At 39.4% G+C, this 20,736-nt stretch overlaps 1 protein-coding gene across 8 annotated transcripts in view; it reads right to left on the bottom strand.

Moving 5' to 3' along the window:
• AAK1 (AP2 associated kinase 1) overlaps window positions 1-20,736 on the bottom strand; it is a 1,655,011-nt gene that overhangs the window by 107,064 nt on the left and 1,527,211 nt on the right. The window lies entirely within an intron of this gene.

Below are 20,736 nucleotides of genomic sequence, written 5' to 3'. Positions count from 1 at the left end.
ATATAGAAATATAAACGTTTTCTGTATAAAAAAATCAGTTATCTACTTAAAGTACAATCGAAACTCAAGAGCTACAGCTGACCACATCTTTTCGCAAAAAGTGACAAACTTGACCTGGGGTATGTTAGGGGTTGGTGCATTGTGGGTAAGGGAGAAGCTCAAGACCTTTTTGGTTACCACGAGCTTTAGTAACGGCATAGTCAAATCTGAGGTTCGGATTCAAACCCAACAGTTGGGAATACAATGAAAATTGACATCAGATCAGTTTATTTCAGTTACCTAACAGAGGTATTTGCAACTTCCAAAAATGTGTTCATTTAGGAGTATTTAGACTTTAAATAGAGTGATGACAGAATCTTTTGAGGTTAAGAATTTATATGTAAATAACTGAATGGCCTCATGTTTTTCTGATAGAGTGGGGATATTTGGAACTCATTTTCCATTTATGTGAAGGGAAGTTTGAATCTGGTCAAATGTAAGGTAAGTTTTGTTAACTAATAGGTATTATAGCTATCAGACAGGCAAATAGTGGCTTTCAGCTCATGGCTGAAACTCACTGTATTACATTGTACTGACAATGAAATGCAGTGTCTATGAAATTCTGCATGTGGTACCTATGTAGAACATCAAGATTCAGGAACAGTTTCTTTCCACAAGCGATCAGACAGTTGAACAACTAACCTTAACAATATCAACACTCCCTCAGTTTGTGAAAACACCCTACGTGTAATATGATTGTCTTTACTGTCACAGAATTTAACTATTCTATTTATCTAAGTTATGCAATCTGAATTAAATTATCACTTGCACAAGTACAGGAGCTGTGAATTATGCTATGCTGCTATCCTGTATTAAAAATGGTGGTGGGCAAGTTATCTATGTGCATATTTAAATCTGTGCACTCTAGAATTTCTTCTGTTATATTTTTCCTTCACCCTCTTGTGAAAACTGTTTTCCAATACACGAGCCTGAAGCAACAAAATTTCATCCAGTGATACACTGCATTTGTTGATCTGAACAACAAGATATGTCAGCTCCCCTTAATACCCCTCTACAAAACTTGCGGCAATGACAAAAGGATACTTTTGTATAAAAAATGCACCTAAAACTGCCATCCTTCTCTTAGGAATTTCAGTGCATCTTGGTACTTAAACTTGATATCAGCAAACCGTCCACTCAGAAAAGGATTTTGGTGATGCCAAAGTAAGTTTGCAGACACAAGATGCTCTTTGTTTGGTAAAATTTAGAAAACTTTCACTTATGCTATGACAACTCAGTAAAGATATGAGAAAAAGTGATGTACACCCCAGTATCAGAAATCATCATATACCTACCCAAAATGGAAACAAAGTATAATAGGGTAACAGTTTTAAACTCTGAGACTAGCAAGTACAAGTCTTGGAAGAGAGAAGCTGAACGTGTGAAAACAGGGTGTTAACTATACTATGTCCAAGATCATCGTGTCTAGCAGCATTCCCTTTTCTAAGAGATATGTCAATCTCAGGGTTAGCATATAAAAGCAGAGAGGGTATGTACGTGTAGCCTCTACAAATGGGTGGTAAAAATGGCTTGATCCTCTAAAGAAAAAAAAAAATTTAACGGAGAACAGCAAACGTCAACATTCACTGTTCTTTAGTTATGACATTTTCTCTCTCTCGCTCTCTAATTTTGGGATATACAATTACAGGTTTCAGAATTACAGCAGGGAGCCATACAATGCACCATGCCAAACTGTCACAGTGAAATGACTGTGAATTGCAGTGTCTGTGAGGCAGTATATATCAAATGCTTTGCACAGTGCTCTATAAAACTTCAAAATTATCCTTTGAAAGGCAAGTATACAATGCACCTAAGACTGCCATTCTGACATCATGTATTTCCAATTTTGCATCTCATTCCTGAGCTTGTCTGTGGTAGGGTCTGTATTATATTATCGAAGTTTCAAAACTTTGAATCTGATATGGTTGACACTATATAATCGAAGTCTTGAAACATCGGAAATGTAATAAAACACAACAACCTACAAAAACAAACAATTTAAACGCTCTAAGCAGGGAAGCAAGCCCAGCTGCGCATCCCACACCCCCCGCTACTTAAATATACCAACTCCGAGATCGCACTACAGTGCAGAAAAGGGAAATCTTCCCTTTCCACACTGTACAGATATCTCTGTTAAAAGATTAGAAGTTTCAAGACCTCGATCATATGGTGTCGACCATATCAGATTCGAAGTTTTGAAACTTCGATCTTCTGATATAGACACTCTATGGTACACTATCCTTCTTGGCGTCCATGCAAGCTCCTTCTCATGCTGTGGCAAGGACTACCATCAACAACATAGGTGGCTACAGCTCACATCTTCTTTGCACTGGCTCACTGCTATTGGTAAGCCTTCATACCCCCCCCCCCCAGCAAGGACAGATCCACCTTCACCTGCCAGCTCTATCAGGTGCCCAAGCTGCTACTTGAACTTGGATTGTCTAGGCTACACTCAGCTATTTCTCCCTCTATGCCTTGGGGATGATGCAAAGAAATGTTGGCTTGTTTGTTTAAACATATAATTTATATTTCTAATATGATGACAACTTGGTAAAGATATATTCTGGACATGTGTGGTATTCTGCATCCTGAGCTAGAAGTCGCATATCTCAAAAACGAAAGAGCATGAAGAAGAACATCAAAGAAAAAGTCTATGAACTTCTTAATTTTGTACGCATGTATTACAGCCCACATGTCAATTCCTTTTTTGAGTTCATAATAAAAATGTCAGAGAATTTTAACACAATAGTCTGATATAAAAGAATTTAAATGTTGCTTTACACTTAACAGGACGCCACAAATATGTCTGATTCAAACTATAGATTTTCAGCCACGGTGTAATATAAAAATACAAATTCTATAAACGTTATACTTTTTACTGCAGATGTGTCAACTTACACATATTCTGGACAGGTTCTGCATTCCTTATCTAGAGCATTAGCCAAGCATCCACATGTAATGGAAAATGATTATAATGTAGCATTCAAGATTGCAAGAGTGCAGGTAGAGGTGATCACAGATCAGGGGAGGCAGTAATTTAGGCAGCAATCAAGGTTTTTTTGCTACACAGCCTTAACCCCTCCCCTTAGTGGTTACATGTGCACTCACAAATGTGACAGTGTGCAGTACCTTCACAAGAGGGTGTGCATGTTCCTACAAGCCTGCCAAGAGCTCTACCAAATATGTGGCCTGGCAAGGGACAAGTGCACATCCTTACTACACCTGCTTGCAAAACACTTTTCCTCTAACAGATGCCCATAATATAGGGAGTTGGGATTGCTACCCTGTTCCAAGAATGGATGGCTGGTGTTGGCTGCTTAATGTCATCATTCCCTGCCTAGTTCCTCAAGCAACTGAGTTGCTAAACTCTGATCATATGGGTTTTATGCAGGTCTTTATCCGCATACAGTATGGAAATAGCCAATTAAAAGGCAGAATTTGAAACTAATTTGATGGTTCTTTATAAAACTTTCAAAGAATTATATTGGATATGCAGGTATATGTTGGTAATATGCTACATTCCACTCTTTGGAACTTTTAATGCTCCTCAGTCCTAACTCTGACCACAGCCCACTGAGTTTAAGACCTAAAATAACAGAAATGTTACTTTCTCTGTTGAAATGTGTACATAGTTTTCACTTCTGATGTAATGACAACTACATACAGATGTACTCCAGATGTGTGCTGCATTCTGTATGCTAAGCAAAATTCACCCAACTATGCCCGACAGAAAATGAATATTAAAGAATATGCAACACTGTGAACATGAAATGACTGTGAAACCCAGCATATGATACTTGTGTATAAAATTACTTATATCAAGCTCTCCTTAGAGACTTAAACCTTCAGGGAATCACAAAACAATACTCAGCTATAAAATACATTTAAGCATTCTACTGGTAGGGATTTATTTAATTATTTGACATTTGTTTACGGGGAAAGTCCGACTGGGTATGAGGCCATTTTCAGCGGAGGATCGGGAAGAAAAGCTCCACAGTACACATTAAACAGAATTAAAACATTGAACAATGGTTACAAATATTAAAACAATAACTAAGTAGTGCAATATGTGAAATACAATAGAAGAAAAATAAACAAAATATAAAGGCAAGCAATAAAGTTGACCATACATTATATACAAGGTAGAAAAGAGTTCCTAATGTGCATGTAACATAATGATGCATGAAAATATATATAACAGAATAAGTAATAGGTCATAAAATCCATACACTTTTTATATTTATATTTCAGTGCAGTTCACTGCTGAATTATCCCTGGCACATGGTGTTTTGGTAATGAGTACATGAAAAACATAGCCAAGCTAGAGTTTTCATTGTGTGATACCTTAAACTTCCTGTAACAGGGACCCAGTGGATATACGCAAATGATCCATTAAGGACATCAAGTATTTCAGCTACATGGCTTCTAAATGTCCATGACTATTTCCTTTTTAAGCCTTTATGGACAGATTCAGGCCAACAAAGTCAAACTCCACTAGTTGTGGGCATGCATGTTTCAACCTTATGATCTCGTCAGCACAGCATAAATGGACTGCTTAGCTATACTCTAGTAACACAGAGTCTTTCAACCCAGCTGATGTTCATAACCATAAGGTGTCTTCAAAATATCCCAACTAACAATTAAACCAAAAAGTAAAAAGGTCACACAGACAAATCAATTAGTAAAAACTACAAGAAAAAAATAGCCAAGCTAGAGTTTGTACCGTGTGATACCTTAAACCTCCTATATCAGTGGCCCATGGGATATATACAAATTACTCCTTGAGAACATCAACTCTTTCAGCTATATGGCTTCTGAATGTCCAAGACTTTTTCCTTTTTAAGTCTTTATGGACAGATTCAGGCCAACAAAGTCATCAAACGCCACTAGCTGTGGACATGCATGCTTTGGCCTTCTTATGACCTTGTCAGCACAGCATAAGTGGACTGTTTGGCTATACTCTAGAAACACAGTGCATTTAAAACCAGCTGATGTCCATAACCATTAAGTTGTCTGCAAAATATCCCAACTAAAAAGTAAATCAAAAGCTAGCCATGCCAAGTCTGAACTGACAAAAAAGTGCTACAGCTGTAGAAATGCATAAAATTTTTACTTATGTAATGAAAACACCGAAGATGCACTAGAAACTGAATTTACAAACCTGAGAAGTCATCATACACTCAACTCTAATGGAAACTGGGTATATAATACAGCATACCAAAATGGGATAGTAAAATACTACATTCAGTATCTTTGTGTAAAACATCATACGCCAAGCCTCCTTTTCAGAGATATTACTGAAAGTTCAACAGAATTAAAGGAGGTTACACTTTGATACAAAATGCATAAAAGAACAGCACAGGATCGTAAGAAGTTACTAGGCTATTGGGCCTGAGGCTCTTACAAGCCAAGCCAAGAGTTTAGCCCATATTTAGACAAGTCAGTACCCAAAGTCCCTGCCCAGCAGGGACACAGATGGAATCCCAGGGACATATTTTCTGTTTCCCATCCAATTATCCAGGTTGCGCTTAAAATGGGATAATGAGGTACTCTGCTTGATGTGGAGAGGGAGTCTATTCCTTAGATGGGGGAGTGTCTGGGACACTAATCTGTTCCGCCAACAAGTTCTATTGATATCACAGAACAGGTTGAGGTCACCCATACAGGTTACTCGAGTGGAGCTCGACTTGCAGATATGCAACAGTCCCATCAAGGTGGGGTCAGACATTGGTTTGTAAGCCAGACAGAGGTCACCTCTGAGGAGTCTGTATGAAACTGAGTACAGGGACAGGGATTTTAGCCCATCTGTGTAGGGTAGATGATTGAGACCCTGGATTCTCCTGGTGAGGAACCTCTGGTCTCTCCAGCTGCTGCATGTGCTTTGAGAGGTACTTGCCAAAGGGGGCACTGTACTCAATAACTGGCCTTATAAGGGAAGAATACACGGATGTTATGACCTCTTTGTCCCTGGATGAGATACCCTTACTTATGAGTTGGGCCATGTTGAAAGCTTTCCGTGCAATGTAAGCAACATGGTAGTCAAAAAGTCAGGTTGTGATTAACCTGGGTGGCCAAATCCATCTCTACTGATTGTGTACATAGGACGTTATTAATGTGATAATATGTGGGGGCATCTCTCTCCCCAAAGGGGATGATGATGAATTTTTTGGCTTTTAGCTTGAGGCCATGTTGGCTTTTAGCTTGAGGCCATGTTTTTGGCACCAGTCATTTGATTGGGTGAAACTCTCTTGCAGGACGTCCACATCACTTGGGGAACCAATGACTGCACCCAGCTTGCAGTCATCTGCAAACGTAGTCAGCCATAGTCCACTGGTTTTGGCCTGCACCTCAGAGAAGTATATCCCGATTAACAGAGGCCCCAGGACCGATCCCTGGGGTACACCACTCGTTGCAGTTCTACTGCTTGAGGTGGGTTCCCCTATTTTGATTAGATGGGTTCTATCAGTGAGCCAGTTTGCGACCCATCTGATAACATATAGAGTGATGCCTAGCTGAGAGAGTTTATCTATTATGCCCGAGTGGGGAACAGTGTCGAAGGCTTTGGCCAGGTCAAGATAGGTGGTGTGCACAGTCTTCCCCTCATCCATAACTTTGATGACTGTCTCAAATAAGTCAATGAGATTTAACAGACATAACCTCCTCTTGACAAAGCCAAACTGTGTGGGGTCGAGTGTTTGGAGGTTGCCAATGTCCCTGTTAATGAGGTCCATGACAATCCATTCCATGGCCTTGCAGATCAGGCTAGTTTGGCTGATGGGTCTATAATTTCCTGGATTTTGTGACGCTCTACCTTTGTGTAATGGGATGACAGTGGTTGTCTACCACTTGGCTGGGACAAAGCCGGTACTCAGGCTTTGGTTCAATAGGCTGCCTAATGATGCTGCAGGTTCATACCTGAGTTTATGTAGGATACAGCCTGGGATGTTATTGGGTCCCATGGAGGCTGTATTTTTTGCCTTTGAGAGGGCAGTGATGACCTGTTCCGTAGAGATAAGGCGTGGGTTCAGGTACTGGGGATGCCCTGATTTACTGATGGGGGGACAGAGGGGTGAAGTTTCGCTGAATCTGTCAGCCAGTAGACTGGTTTTATCTACAAGCAACTGTGTATGTGGTGTCCTTGACCACCAGTTCTGAACAGATCTGGGTGCTTCCTTTGAGACTATGGACATATGTAAAGAAAGCCTTGTGATTGTTTCTACTAGATGTGACCAATTTGGACTTGAAGTTGGCTTTAGAGGATTTCATTAGTGCTCATCTGCTTGTTCAGGCTAAGGAGAGATTGCTTCCAATTGGCCACCTGCTCTTTCTTGGTCCCGGACAGCAATGTTTTCCTTTTGTTATATAGTTTATTTATTGCACAAGTCCACCAGACAAGTTTACTCTTCCTTGTGAAGGATGATTTTGTCCTGTCAGGTATTCCTGATTTCATGCATCTATATAAATGCACATATAGTACTTTGGTGTAGATTTGGACATTGGTGCCAGTTCCTGCAGAGGGGGAGGGGGCTGTGAAGGTGTTTATACCATCCCTCAGGAGGTTTGTAATCAGCTTTGGTGAAGTTTTTTTGTTTGACCCTAGCTACAGGAGAGTCAGGGGAGACGGTGACTTCTAAACTGACCACTTTATGGTCAGATCTTACCAGGGAAAATGATACTGTACGAGTACTGCAGTGGTTACTCAAGTTGGTTAATACCAAGTCCAAGATATTATCACCTCTTGTGGGGGTATCGACTAGCTGTTCCAAGGCATTTGCATCGATAAAAATCGAGGAATCTCTGGGCATTTGTGTTCTGGCATGAGTAGTTTTTCCAGTCTATGGTTGGGTAATTAAAGTTGTCCAGGATCAGGGTAAAGGATTGAATCTTGGTAGATTCGAAGAGGTCCAGATAGGTGGACTGGGTATCTTGAGTCAAATTTGGGGGTGGAGCCCTGTAGCTAGCTATGATTTGAATAGGGGTCTTGTCAATGGTTAACTGCACCTGGATTGTCTCCTGTGAGTCATACTGTTTGACCAGCCTGGAGGTGTGTGTGTCTTTAATATATATTGAAACTCCACCTCCTTTGGCTTTGCTGCCCACAGTTTAGGGTCAGAATTTATGATAGATGAGTGACCAGGTAAGGCTGGGGTTCTCTCCACAACTTTGACCCAGGTTTCTGCCATCTCTAGCAAACCATTGTGGTCTGTCGATCATATCTTCCAAGGCTGCCAGGTACTGGTTCCCCTTGAAATGACACCAGTAACTAAGGCATTTGTTAAAGTCAATCATTTGGTCATAAAGCAGCAGTCACAACTGTTCTTTATCTGGCAAAATACATTTGTTAAATATGTTTTTCAGATTTCTGAATTAATCACATGCTCTACTGAACATACTACTGAATTAAGTGAAATAGGGATGGAAGTGTTTTAGTAAGACATAAAACAATATTATTTCATCTTCTCCCAATAAATTTGATAAATTACATGTTTTATACATTAAGGAGACAAAGTGGACCATTTTATTAGGTGCTAGACAGGGCAAAGGTTTAAATGAAGTCATATAATTTTTTTAAAAAATTCCTTTATTTTGAACCTTGTTCTATATGTACATATATTTGTATATTATTTTTAGTAATTCTGCTGAAAAATACATATTTATTAAATGTTATTTAAGATAGGACTATGTGCAAACATATTCCTTATGACATGGTTTTATGTAAGCACTACCCTTTTACTACTTTTTCTTCTTAGTACTTTTCCCAGATTTTTGGATTTAAATTTGGACTCAAAATCATGGCTGTATGCACTGAAGAAGCTCATGATTTTAACTGCTTATACTTTGTTGGTGGTATGCTAAATAAATTCTGTTTCCAGTATGGTGCTGTAGTTTTTTCTTGTGTATGTTCATTGTTCTACATGCACCATACACTATTTTGGTTCACATTCATACCTCTTAGTGCAAGAAACCAGGACAAAGCCTAAAATAATGGGGGGGCGGGGGGGGGGGTCAAGGGCCCACAAATAGGGACAAATTTTAAATACTGCTATATTAAAGTCAGAAAGCTGCAGGAATAAAAGATCAGAGTTAACATGCATTTTCTGAAACCCTAATGTCATTATTTAGTAACTTCAGTCCTCAAAGATTTGTCAGAAAACCACAAGTTTTATAATATGAGGCAAAATTCTGAACATTCTGTGAAAATCTGGAGAGTTGAAATGTACGTTCATGCTACATTTTTTGACTGGAGTTTATATATAATATTCTGACAAAGATATAACATGGGTTGAACTGTTCTATCTTGAGCAGATGTCATACAGTAATACTTAATGGAGATGGATCATAATGCAAGTTGACAGCCTGGCAGATTTTAATGGCCATGAATGGCTACTGGTGAAGTTTATCAGTACAGGGTTATATCTCTGAAACTGTATACATGTTTACACTATTTTTTTTAAAAACTTTCAAATACCGAGTTACAAACTGTACCAGGACTGTGTTTGTAAGTACACAAACAACGGAAGAGCTGCATGTTTAATTTCTGACTGCCAAGCCAGAATTCCCATGAATGCATTTCTCTTTCCTTTTATTTCTATACTAACATTCCAAATGTTGGAAAACATCACTTTGAGGAACACATAAAACAAAACTATATTTAAAATTTTATGTATTACATATTCTTTTAAGTAAGAAAAAGTAAAAATAAACATCTAATTATAATAAAAAAAAATAATAACCTGAATGCCAAACTTAGGTTGTGCCTTCCTTGTACTCCCCAAAATACAACAGCTACTAAATTCAGCTTTGTAAAATATACATACTGTACCAGAAGAGTGCGGTTCTCTGACAAGTTATACCTCCTTTGATTGTGAATCACAAACGTCTATGTAAATGAAAGCTGTGATATTTTTCACATTTTCATTTAAAAATCTTCCCCCCTCACACACACACCCACTGCCACTAATGAGCAATATCTATAACTACAACTCTGATCAACTGACAGTAGTGGACAGCCACATTCATATACAACCAATCTCCCCCAAAAATAACAGCCACTTCCTTTGTAGACCTCTGATACATGATGATGAAAGTGAAAGAAATAATTAGTTGATTTTTACTGTTTTAGATATGTACAATGCTCCTGACAAGCTATATCAGTGCCCTTTTGCCATGTCCCTCCAAACACTTTGTCTTATTATGAGGAAATGAAAGAAACAATCACCACATTTATTAATTTACTACTCTTATACACATACCCATATCAGCAAACAGTAACTGTGTAACTACACTTTGCTTCACATAAAATCTGCCTCTCCTCAAGAGATACTTTGTTTGCATCTCTGATGTCTGACTGTAATGAAAGAGAAAGACTGCTGAATGGCGCACAGCGATGGTTATCCCACTCCACAAGGGGGGAGCCACCATGAACCCCGGGAACAACCGCCCCATTATCCTGACGAGCCTGGTCTGCAAGGCCATGGAACGTATCATTATGGAACTTATAAACAAAGACATTGGTAATCGCCAAACTCTGGACCCCACCCAGTACAGGTTTGTAAAAGGCAGATTATGTCTCCTAAATCTGACAGACTTCTTTGAAGCAGTCACCTAAGCCATAGACAAGGGCAAGGTGGTTCACACAGCCTATCTAGATCTTGCCAATGCTTTCAACACCATCCCCCACTCTGGAATTATACATAAACTCACTAAACTAGGTATACATCCCTATGTCAGAAGATGGGTTGCCAAATGGCTCACTGACAGAACCCACACTGTGAAAGTAGCAGACTCCAAATCTGACTTCAGACCAGTGACAAGTGGAGTACCACAGGGTTCAGTCCTGGGTCCTCTCTTGTTTGGTATCTACTTCTCTGAAGTACAGGTTAACACAGAAGGTCTTAGGCTAACTAAGTTCGCAGATGACTGCAAACTAGGAGCCATAATCAAAACTCCTAACGATGTGGACATCCTACAAAAGGGCCTCACTGAGACAGATACCTGGAGTCAAAGCCATGGCCTCAAGCTCACTGCCAAAAAGTGCACTGTCATCCCCTTTGGTAAAAACTCTGTACCCATGAACTACAACATAGGTGGTAGTATACTTAACACAGAAAGTGTGATGAGACCTTGGGACACAGGTGGATAGTAGTCTCTACTTTGATAATCACATCGCCACAGTAGTCAGGAAATCCTTCTACGTGGCACACCTCATCACAAAAGGTTTCTCATCCAGAAAAAAAGAGGTCATTGTTGCCCTCTACTCATCACTCACTAGACCCATTATAGAGTACAACACCCCTTTTGGTATGTACCTCACAAGACATCGACAACAACTGGAAAGGTTGCAGAAATACCTCACACAGAGGATTACGGGCCTCAAACAGATGTCCTACGCAGACCATCTAAAAAAAACTCCAGCTTTACTCCGTCGCATATCGCCTACTCAGAGGTGATCTCTGCCTAACATACAAAGCTATGTCAAACCTAGAGCTGTTGGACATGCTCCACTTAAAGAAATCCCTCCGAGCTACATGCTCTAGGGACCTAAACCTTGTCACCACAATAAACAGACCATGCCGGAGGGATAGATTCCTGTCCCAGAGACTTCCCATACTCTGGAATAAACTACCTATCTATATCAAACAAAGCTCTTCATTAGCACTCCAAGAAAAATCTTGACGATTTGATAGGAAATAGGAAATTCATCCCGGGATCACCTCTGTGGCTCTGCTCGACAGTGGCACAGGAAAATAATTTTCTTGGGTGGCAAAAGCCAGGGTACCTTTTTGGCTGGACTTGTATAGGCCCCAGGGCCGATAGCCTAGTACCTACCTATGAACATAATGGCTGCAGTAATGTATTTCAACTTGCTGCATATACTCTGCTGTCACACCCAAAAAAGGATAGCCCCTTTCTGTGTGCAGCACTGAAGTCTCACTTCAGTTAAAACATGAAAAATATCTTGTTTGAGAACAGAACCCAATATCTCCAGCATACTGTGCTGGTGGTACTCTCTGTGGACAAATAAGAGCCTCTAGGCAGTTAGGTGCTGAGTTTTCCAGTGAAATCCCTTTCTACTTTTAGTTAGGAAACTCCCTAGGATGATGATTAAGGTCAGTTTACACACACATGCCAGAAAATCCTTCTGCTTAAGCTTTGTTTTTGACAATGATAAACAAAAAAGGAAAATATTAACCCTTGTATAGGACTAGTTTCCTACATCTCTTTTTAGTTCAGAAGCAGTGACATCAATGTGAATTTCTGGAGATCACGGGTTCCAGTCCCAAACAGCAGCTACTATTTCCTTTCATGTTTCAAGTTTCAAAAACACTGCCTAAGCAGAAGGCTTTATGTTTGTGTGTGCATCTGTTAAATAATTTAAGACAAAGAAATATATAATCACCACAGTAATGCATTTAATAATGTAACAGTAATCAAGTAAGTGCCTTTATTTTACACACAGCCTCACAGCCCCCCAAAAGGGTGATGCTTGTACACCTCTGATGTTTGTGGAGCAAGTGAAACAAAATATGGCTACAGTAATATAATTCAGTTTACTGCTCTCACACAAGCACTTCCCCACCCCAAGGTCAGGTAAAATAAAAAAAAGAACAGAATGCTGCTGTGAATACTTGAGCTATAAGGCACCTGCAATTTTGGTCATTGCTGATGTTGTTGAGATCAAATTTATATTGCATTAATTACATAAGCTGTCTCAGTATAGCCAATCAATAAGCATACTTCTTGGAGGTGGGAGGATAAAAGAATAACTAATCCACACAAATATAGGGATGAGACACAAACTCCAATTAGTTACAAGAAAGTAGGCCCAAACCCAGGAGCTACAAAGCAGCGATTATTTCAGTGAGTTACTGTCCTGCACAACATGCAACAAGTACAGCATCTGAATTAAATCAACTTGTTGCATTGATAAAAAAATATATAACCTGGAAGCAGGACATAAGGAACACACACAAAAGGAAAACAGCAGTTGAGTAGCTAATAAGAGTTGTCCCTTTTAAGGCACCAATGACAGTGAAACAAAACAATGGGAGAGGCATTATCTGGAGAGAGTCTGTCTGCCTGTTTTCTACTTAAAGGGCAACTACAGACAGAAGCTGGGAAAGAAAAGCAAAAGTTATAAAGTTACTCTAATGCTAGATACGTGCTGTCTTGTTTCATCTGGTTCAACAACTGGATTACCAGAATTAATATTTTTTCTTACTACTGCTATTTCTGTGGGGTATGGTTTTCTTTGCTTGGTATAACGTAATTTTTTTTTTCAGTTTTTTAAACTGTAATGGGGACTGTAAATAGGTGCTGCTGTTTTTTTTTTTTTTTTTCCTTTTCGTTCTCCCTACTCTCTCTCTTCTTGTTCAGTTTTAAGAAATGTAGGGAATGCAATGGAAAAAAACCCTGGCCAAAAGAGCATGACAAAAGAAAAATTAATGTGTTTTTTCATACTTGCATGGGGAAATGACTGGATTAAGGACCTTAGATTGATTTAGCAACAAGTTGTAAGGAAGTAAATTATAAAGAATATTGAATACTACGTGGCTTTTTTCTAGCAAATACACGTATGCTCAGTAGCAATTCTGCAGCTCGTTCATAAGTAGGTACTAGGCTAACGGCCCAAGGGCCTACATAAGCCTAGCCAACAAGGTTCCCTGGCTTACGCCACCCAATAAAGTTATTTTCCTGTGCCACTGTCGAGCAGAGGCACAGAAGTGATCCCCGGGGTGTATTTCCTATTTCCCATCCACTCATCAAGATTTTTCTTGAAGAGTGCTAATGAAAAACTTTGCTTGACATAGATGGGTAACCTGTTCCAGAGTAATGGAAAGTCTCTGGGACAGGAATCTATCCTTCCAGCATGTCCTGTTTATTGTGGTGACAAGGTTTAGGTCCCTAGAGCGTGTAGCTCGGAGGGATTGGGATTTATTTAGGTGTAGCATGTCCAACAGCTCTGGGTTTGGCATAGCTTTATATGTTAGGCAGAGATCACCTCGGAAGTAGGCGATATGCTACGGAGTAAAGCTGGAGTTTTTTTGAGGTGGTCAGTGTAGGGCATTTGTTTGAGGCCAGTAATCCTCTTTGTGAGGTACTTCTGTGGCCTTTCCAGCTGCTGCAGATGTCTTGTGAGGTACATTTCAAGAGGGGCGTTGTACTCTATAATGGGTCTAATGAGTGTTGAGTAGAGGGGAACAATGACCTCTTTTTTCCTGGATGAGAACCCTTTTATGATGAGGTGTGCCACGTAGAAGGACTTCCTGACTACTGTGGCGATGTGACTATCAAAGGAGAGACTACTGTCCACCTGGGTCCCAAGGTCTCTAATCATGCATTCGGTGTTAAGTAGAGTGCTGCCTATGTGGTAGTTCATGGGTACAGTGTTTTTACCAAAGGGGATGACACTGCACCTTTTGGCATTGAGCTTGAGGCCATGGCTGTGACACCAGGCATCTGTCTCAGTGAGGACCTTCTCTCTCGTCTACACGTTTCCACAGAAACAACCTGATAAAGAGAAACTGGCTGCTTGGCTGTCATATCTCCATGACAATCTGATAAAGAGAAACTGGCTACAGGCTTGTGGAGAATGACTGGCTGAAGAAACAAAATGAGAAGAGAAATTGACTAGGCCATAATGTTCTCTGAAAGCATTCAGGGGTTTTCTCAGCTGGGAGAGCTATAAAGAAAAGACAAATCCAATTAGCACTTAGAAGAAGCACAGGCTGCACCATGCATCTTAGCATGTTTAACCTTTCTTTTATGTTAACTCAAGTCTGTGTGTGTGGCTGTCAGTTTGAGACTTTTGTTCCCATCAGGAGGGTAAAACTTTAGTACATGAAGAGGTACATAGTTTTGTGTGTTAGTATTAAGTTAATATGTTTTAAGCAGTATTGGGAGTGTTTGTTTTTTGTTTGAGGACTTTCAATAAAACAAAAAAGTTTTGTAAGATGCGACATAGGCTCAAATGGATATGACAAGAACCAACTGTATAAAAGTTCAACTGTCACAAAAGCTGGAACTAGACATTTAATAAAAAGGTGTTATACACAAAAGGTGGGAATAATAACATTTTAATGCAATAGTGCTTTCTGTAATGTCTTTAAATGTCAATGGTCTTACAGATAAATACAAAAAGAAAGAGTAGTGAACTACATAAAAAATCTACAGTGCAAATAGCTATGTTACAGGAGACACACACAGAAAGAAGTGAACATGTGCATTCGATCAAGAAAGGTTTTCAGGATGGTTATTCAGTGGAATACCTGGGACAAAGGAAAACAAGAGTACTTATATTAACTGTAAGAGGAGCTCCAATAGTGATAGAAGAGAATAAAAAAGATAATAATGGCAGATTTAAAGTGCTAAGGGGCTACTGACAAGGGAGGAAGATTACACTGCCATGTATTTATATTCCACCTAAAACTGCTATAATGGAGCTTAAGAAAAATCTGGGAGAAATAATAAATTTCCAGCAAGGAATATTACTTATAGGTGGGGACTGGAATGTGATTTACAACAGTGAAGACGTGTCTGGGGGGCCCAGAGGGGAAAGTATAGCAAAGAACAGTAGATTTTTGAAGAAATTTATGAAAATATTTGGCATGGAAGATATGGATTCCTTTATTGGAGCCTGGAGTGAAATTGCATATTACTCCCCCAGATATAAAAACTTGGCTAGGCTAGACAGAATTTACATTTCACAGGAACATGTGCATTTAATTAAAGGTCTTGATACGCACCCAATAACTATTTCAGATTATGAGCCAATAATGACTAAAATAAAAACACATGGTAATGAAATAATGAGACACTGGTGCTTTCCCACCTACCTACTGAAGAGAGGAATTTAAGGAATGGGTAGTGGAGGTTATTCAGAAGGTATCAGACAGAGAACAGAAATTTCTTCTGAAAATATAACTAGGGAGTTCGATAAAATTAAGGTGGAGTTTAAAAATAGGGTGGAAATAAAAGAAAGGGAGCTATGGTTAAGTAGTAACAAAAATTATTTAGGAGGACTGACAAATGTTTAAGTATTGCAGAACAGGGGGAATATCTCACAGAACAAGAAGAGGATCAACTTCAGAATGCTAAGCAGAAAATAAAGGATTACCTTGATAATATGCACGAGTTTAGAAAGACTGATGTTAAGCAAATATGTTTTGATAATAACAGTAAAACACAAAAACTTTTAGCACAATGACTCAGGCAACAGAAAGTAAAAAAGGCCGTCACCAAGCTTAGATAGCGTATAACAAGGAAGGTAACACGAGATCCTGTAGAGATATTAGAAATATTTTAGAAAGTCAATAAAAGTCTGTATAAAGAAGATAAATATGGAAATCAAGGAAAGATAAAAAGATGTTTATGGAAGAATTAAGTATGCCAAGGCTAGAGATAGATGAGGTACAATTAAAGATTGTGATGTATAACCAATCTACAGGAAAGACCCCAGGAAGAGATGGTATTCCTGTGGAAGTTTGGAAGCCAGGAGGTAAAAACTGATAAAGATCTGGAAGGTTTTGTTTAACAGTATTTTAAGAGAAGGAGAAGTACCAACTTCCTGGAAGAAAGCAGTGAGTGGTAGCTGTAATACATAAAGAGAGTAAAGATCCAACAGACCCAGCTTTATACAGGCCCAGTTCAATAATAAACCACCCATAATGAGAATATTTCCACTCCCAAAATCAATGCATCTGTTTATGGTAAACCATAGGAGGGCAGGCTAGTTCAGCAAGCTGATAAGGTTGACATAGTATCTGCTGTTCGCCCTAAAACAACTGTTTCTAATGGTGGGCAAGTTTTTCCTATGTTACCCCTTCCTTTTCGAGGAGACAAGAAGGGTGTCAAAACCAGATCTCACAGCAAGGGAAGAACCAAGAGAAAGTAGTCATTCAAAAAAGCCAATTATCCAATCATAAAAAACAATGTGGTGAAAGGGAGACAACAATTAGTTTGGAATATACTGAACAGAAGTTTTTCAACAGCTGAGTCTCAGGTCCTTAAAGGCCTATTTTTTATACCTGCTCAGCAAGCACACTTGGCTGACACTATTGTTGATTTAATGCTTATTAGAAATTTGATGCTTAAGTTAATGTTTGGTAATCAGACTGAAGTTATTGTAGACCCGCATGTATTCAGAAAGCACAGTGCATACACACCACAGAACCACTCTGCATTAGAAGTGCTTAGTCGGGTCTGTGAAGGAGAAATATATGAACTGCTATGCAGTAATACGAGACCTGGATTTGTTAATTTGACCAAGAAAGAGGGGGAAGCTTTGAAGACAATGCAGATGAACAGATCAAGTCATTAGACCTGCTGATAAGGGTGGTTCGGTGGTTGTAATGGATAGGGTGGTCTATTCTATGAAGATAAATTAAATGTTACAAGATAATAGCACATACAAAGTCACTGAAAATAGTACAATAACCTTGATGTCCCAAGAAATTGTAGCTTCATTAAGTGACTGTGTGACTGCTGGCATAATCACTAAAGAATTGTTCCGAAATTATATGGTTGAGAATCCATTAATTCCCATGTTGCAGGGAATGCCAAAAATTCAGAAGGACCCACTGACACCCCCATGTAGACCTATAGTATCAGGGGGAGGGTGGTTCACTGAGCCAGTATCAATATATATTGAGAAAAAACTTCAGACCCATTTAGGTCAGTATGGGGTAGTATTATGGGACAGTAAACATTTTTTGCAAGATTTATACAATAATCTTAAAGAAAGTGACAACAGAATACCCACATACATGGTGACATTAGACATTCAGTCTCTGTTCACTGTGATTCCGAGTTTAGAGGGTATACAGATGGTGAAGGAGTTTCTACAGGTGAACAGCACTTATTCTATCAATAAGCTAGAATTTATCCATTTTTTTCCTTGAGTTGGTGTTAGAACATAATGCTTTTATTTTTGATGGGTATACTACCTACAGACTGCTGGCATAGCTATGGGCACCTGTGCCAGCAGCTACACCAACATAGTGATGGGTCAAAGGGAAAGCATTTATGTCATGGGTGAGGGATAGTACAAACAATATACAAGATTGTTTTGTCGTTTTGTGGATGACATCTTTATTCTTGGGATAGGAGATTAGGAACAATTAGAAACATTTTTAGATTATTTACAAAAGAGAAGCACATTTAGGTTTAGGTTAAACCTCTCCAGAGAAAAAATTGAATTTTTGGATATTAAAATAGATCATAATTCAGATGGGCAGATTCATACTAAACTATATAGGAAGGGATGTTTCACTCTCATATTTACAGTGTACAAGTAAGCATTCCCCCAATGTTTTTAGTAATGTAGTTAGAGGTCAGGCTATGATCGCATCTAGACTTTATGCCAAGGAGGGAGATTCCGATGCCAAAATACATGAAATGAAAGTTGATTTTTGGGGGATGGGGTACAAGAAGTAAGATGTTGATGAGAGAATAATATTAGCAAAAAGTAAAAGTACTACAAGTGGTAAACCTTATTTTTCATCTCCCCATAGGGAAATCTCAGTTGTTATGAAAGGAAGAATATTAAAGTTCCCTTAGTTTATAGCATGGATATTGATCAAATAAAACAATTTTTATGAAAAACTGGCATATAATGCACAATGACAGAGAGAACAGTGTGATGGTGGGGGAATCTCCTAGGTTTTTGTATAAACATAAAAAACTCTCTTAAAAGAAGACTTTGTTACCCTATGAATAATGATAATATTCTGCCTAGATCAGATAATGTTACTACAAATAAGGGTGGGAAGTGTGGTTTTTGTCATTATATAAACGAATCTGGGATTTTTGTTCACCCTGACACAGGTACAGTTTATACATTTACAGCTGCAGCTCTGAAACCAAGAATTTGATATATCTAGCTAGCTGCACTTGCTGTAAAAAAATTTATGTTGGCAAAGTGAATAGATGACTAAGGGAATGCATAAGGGACCATCTTCATCATGTAAAAAAGGTCTCCGATATAGTGCCATTGCCAAACATTTGTTAGAACATGGAGAATCATGTATAGTTTTACATTTTTAGTTATGGAGACCATTAAAGGTAGTCCCAGACAAGGGGGCACGGTTAACAATACAGAATTTGTTGAACTGAGGCAGATTTGTAAGTTAATATCACAATGCAGTCAATTTTAGGGGATTTTTTTTAGATTCTGGTGAGGCTGTCCTGATGGGTGATATAGAATGTCTGGGCGCTGATCCAACACCAAAAAATGATCTACTAGATGAGTCAGAGAAAGGGCAAACCAACAATGCTGGGGTGAAAAGGGACCAATGAAAATCACTATGGCCTTCCACCCTCTGGCTTTCTGAAGAAACTCTTATCAGATGAAATGGAAAAGCAAAAAGTAGACTCAACAGCCAACTGTGCACTAGTGTGTCCCTTGAAGTAGGTCCCTGTTGAGGAATTGGGGCAAAGTAACTGCTGCACTTGCTGTTTAGGTAGACTGCAGCAAGGTTAGCAACAGCAGCTGAAAATCTGCATTGTCACTCTGACTGAGGGACCACTAGTGGGACTGAAGACTAGATTTGCTCAGTTTGTACACCAGAACATCGAAAATACTGGATGTGCACTGCGATTAGAAAGCAATGGGAAGACATTGCCCACTGTCACATACTCATGGCTTTCTGGCACAGTGGGCATGAACAAGCTCTTCTCCACTTGTTGATATAACCAGACTACTACCATGTTTTTCACCTGGACGAAGATCACAGCCCTGGGGAGGGAGTCCAGAAAGGCCTGCAAAACTAGGAGGGCTGCCCTCAACTCCAATACACTGACGTGAAGACTAGCCTCTGTCAACCAAGAACCTTGATCTGTCTTCCCTCTGAAATGCCACCACCCCAGAAGGGAATTGTCTGTGGTTACCATGGGCGGTGGAGAGAACAGCCAAGCCCATGGTACAGTGGGGGAGGTCAACCACCAAATGATGCATTTCCCACACATCTGTGTGAGATGTATTGAGATGTGAAAGGGATGAAACATCAAGGACCACTGAGCAGAAAGTGTCCACTGCAGGACCTTCATATAACATCTTGCTTGAAGGAATAACATGATCAAAGCAGCCATTAGGCCCAGAAGTCAATGAATAAGTCTTGTTGTGAGACTATGATGACGGGGGCCTCTGAAGCAACTTAATGCAGGGACAGGATCCGGGGATTGAGGGAGCCTGGCTATTTGAGTATTGGTGTATCCAGGTGGTATCTGATAAGATCTACTGACTGCATTGCTGTCAGCTGGCTCCTGAAAAGATTGACAATAATTCCCAACTGTGGAGCCAGATGGAGCAAGAAATCTCTGCATTTGACCAGTAGATTCTTGGATGATGTGGACAACTGTCCAAATATGAAAACACCTGGAAATTCTGCAGCCTGAGATATGCTGCTACCACTGCTTTGCATTTGGTGGGGTCTGCAGTGAAGCCAAATGGCACTGCTCTAAACTGAAAGTGATGGTTTCTAGCCAGAAGCAGAGAAATCTCCTGGAGTGCTTTGTTATCCTGATATGATAAAGTAAGCATCCTAGAGATCTATAGAGCACATATCCAGTCATCATTCCTTAGAAGACACAGAATGGACTGCACTGCAACCATCTGGAATTTTGTCTGCATTATGAACTGATTAAGGTGGTTTATGTCCATGATGGGCCGAAGGTCCCTTGCTTTCTTCAAAGCTAAAA

Source organism: Protopterus annectens, chromosome 9.part0 (genome assembly GCF_019279795.1).
Source record: "Protopterus annectens isolate FY-2018-M chromosome 9.part0, PAN1.0, whole genome shotgun sequence".
Lineage (NCBI taxonomy): Eukaryota > Metazoa > Chordata > Ceratodontiformes > Protopteridae > Protopterus > Protopterus annectens.
Note: the sequence above shows the minus strand (reverse complement) of the source record. Positions and strands in the feature narration are given on the sequence as shown.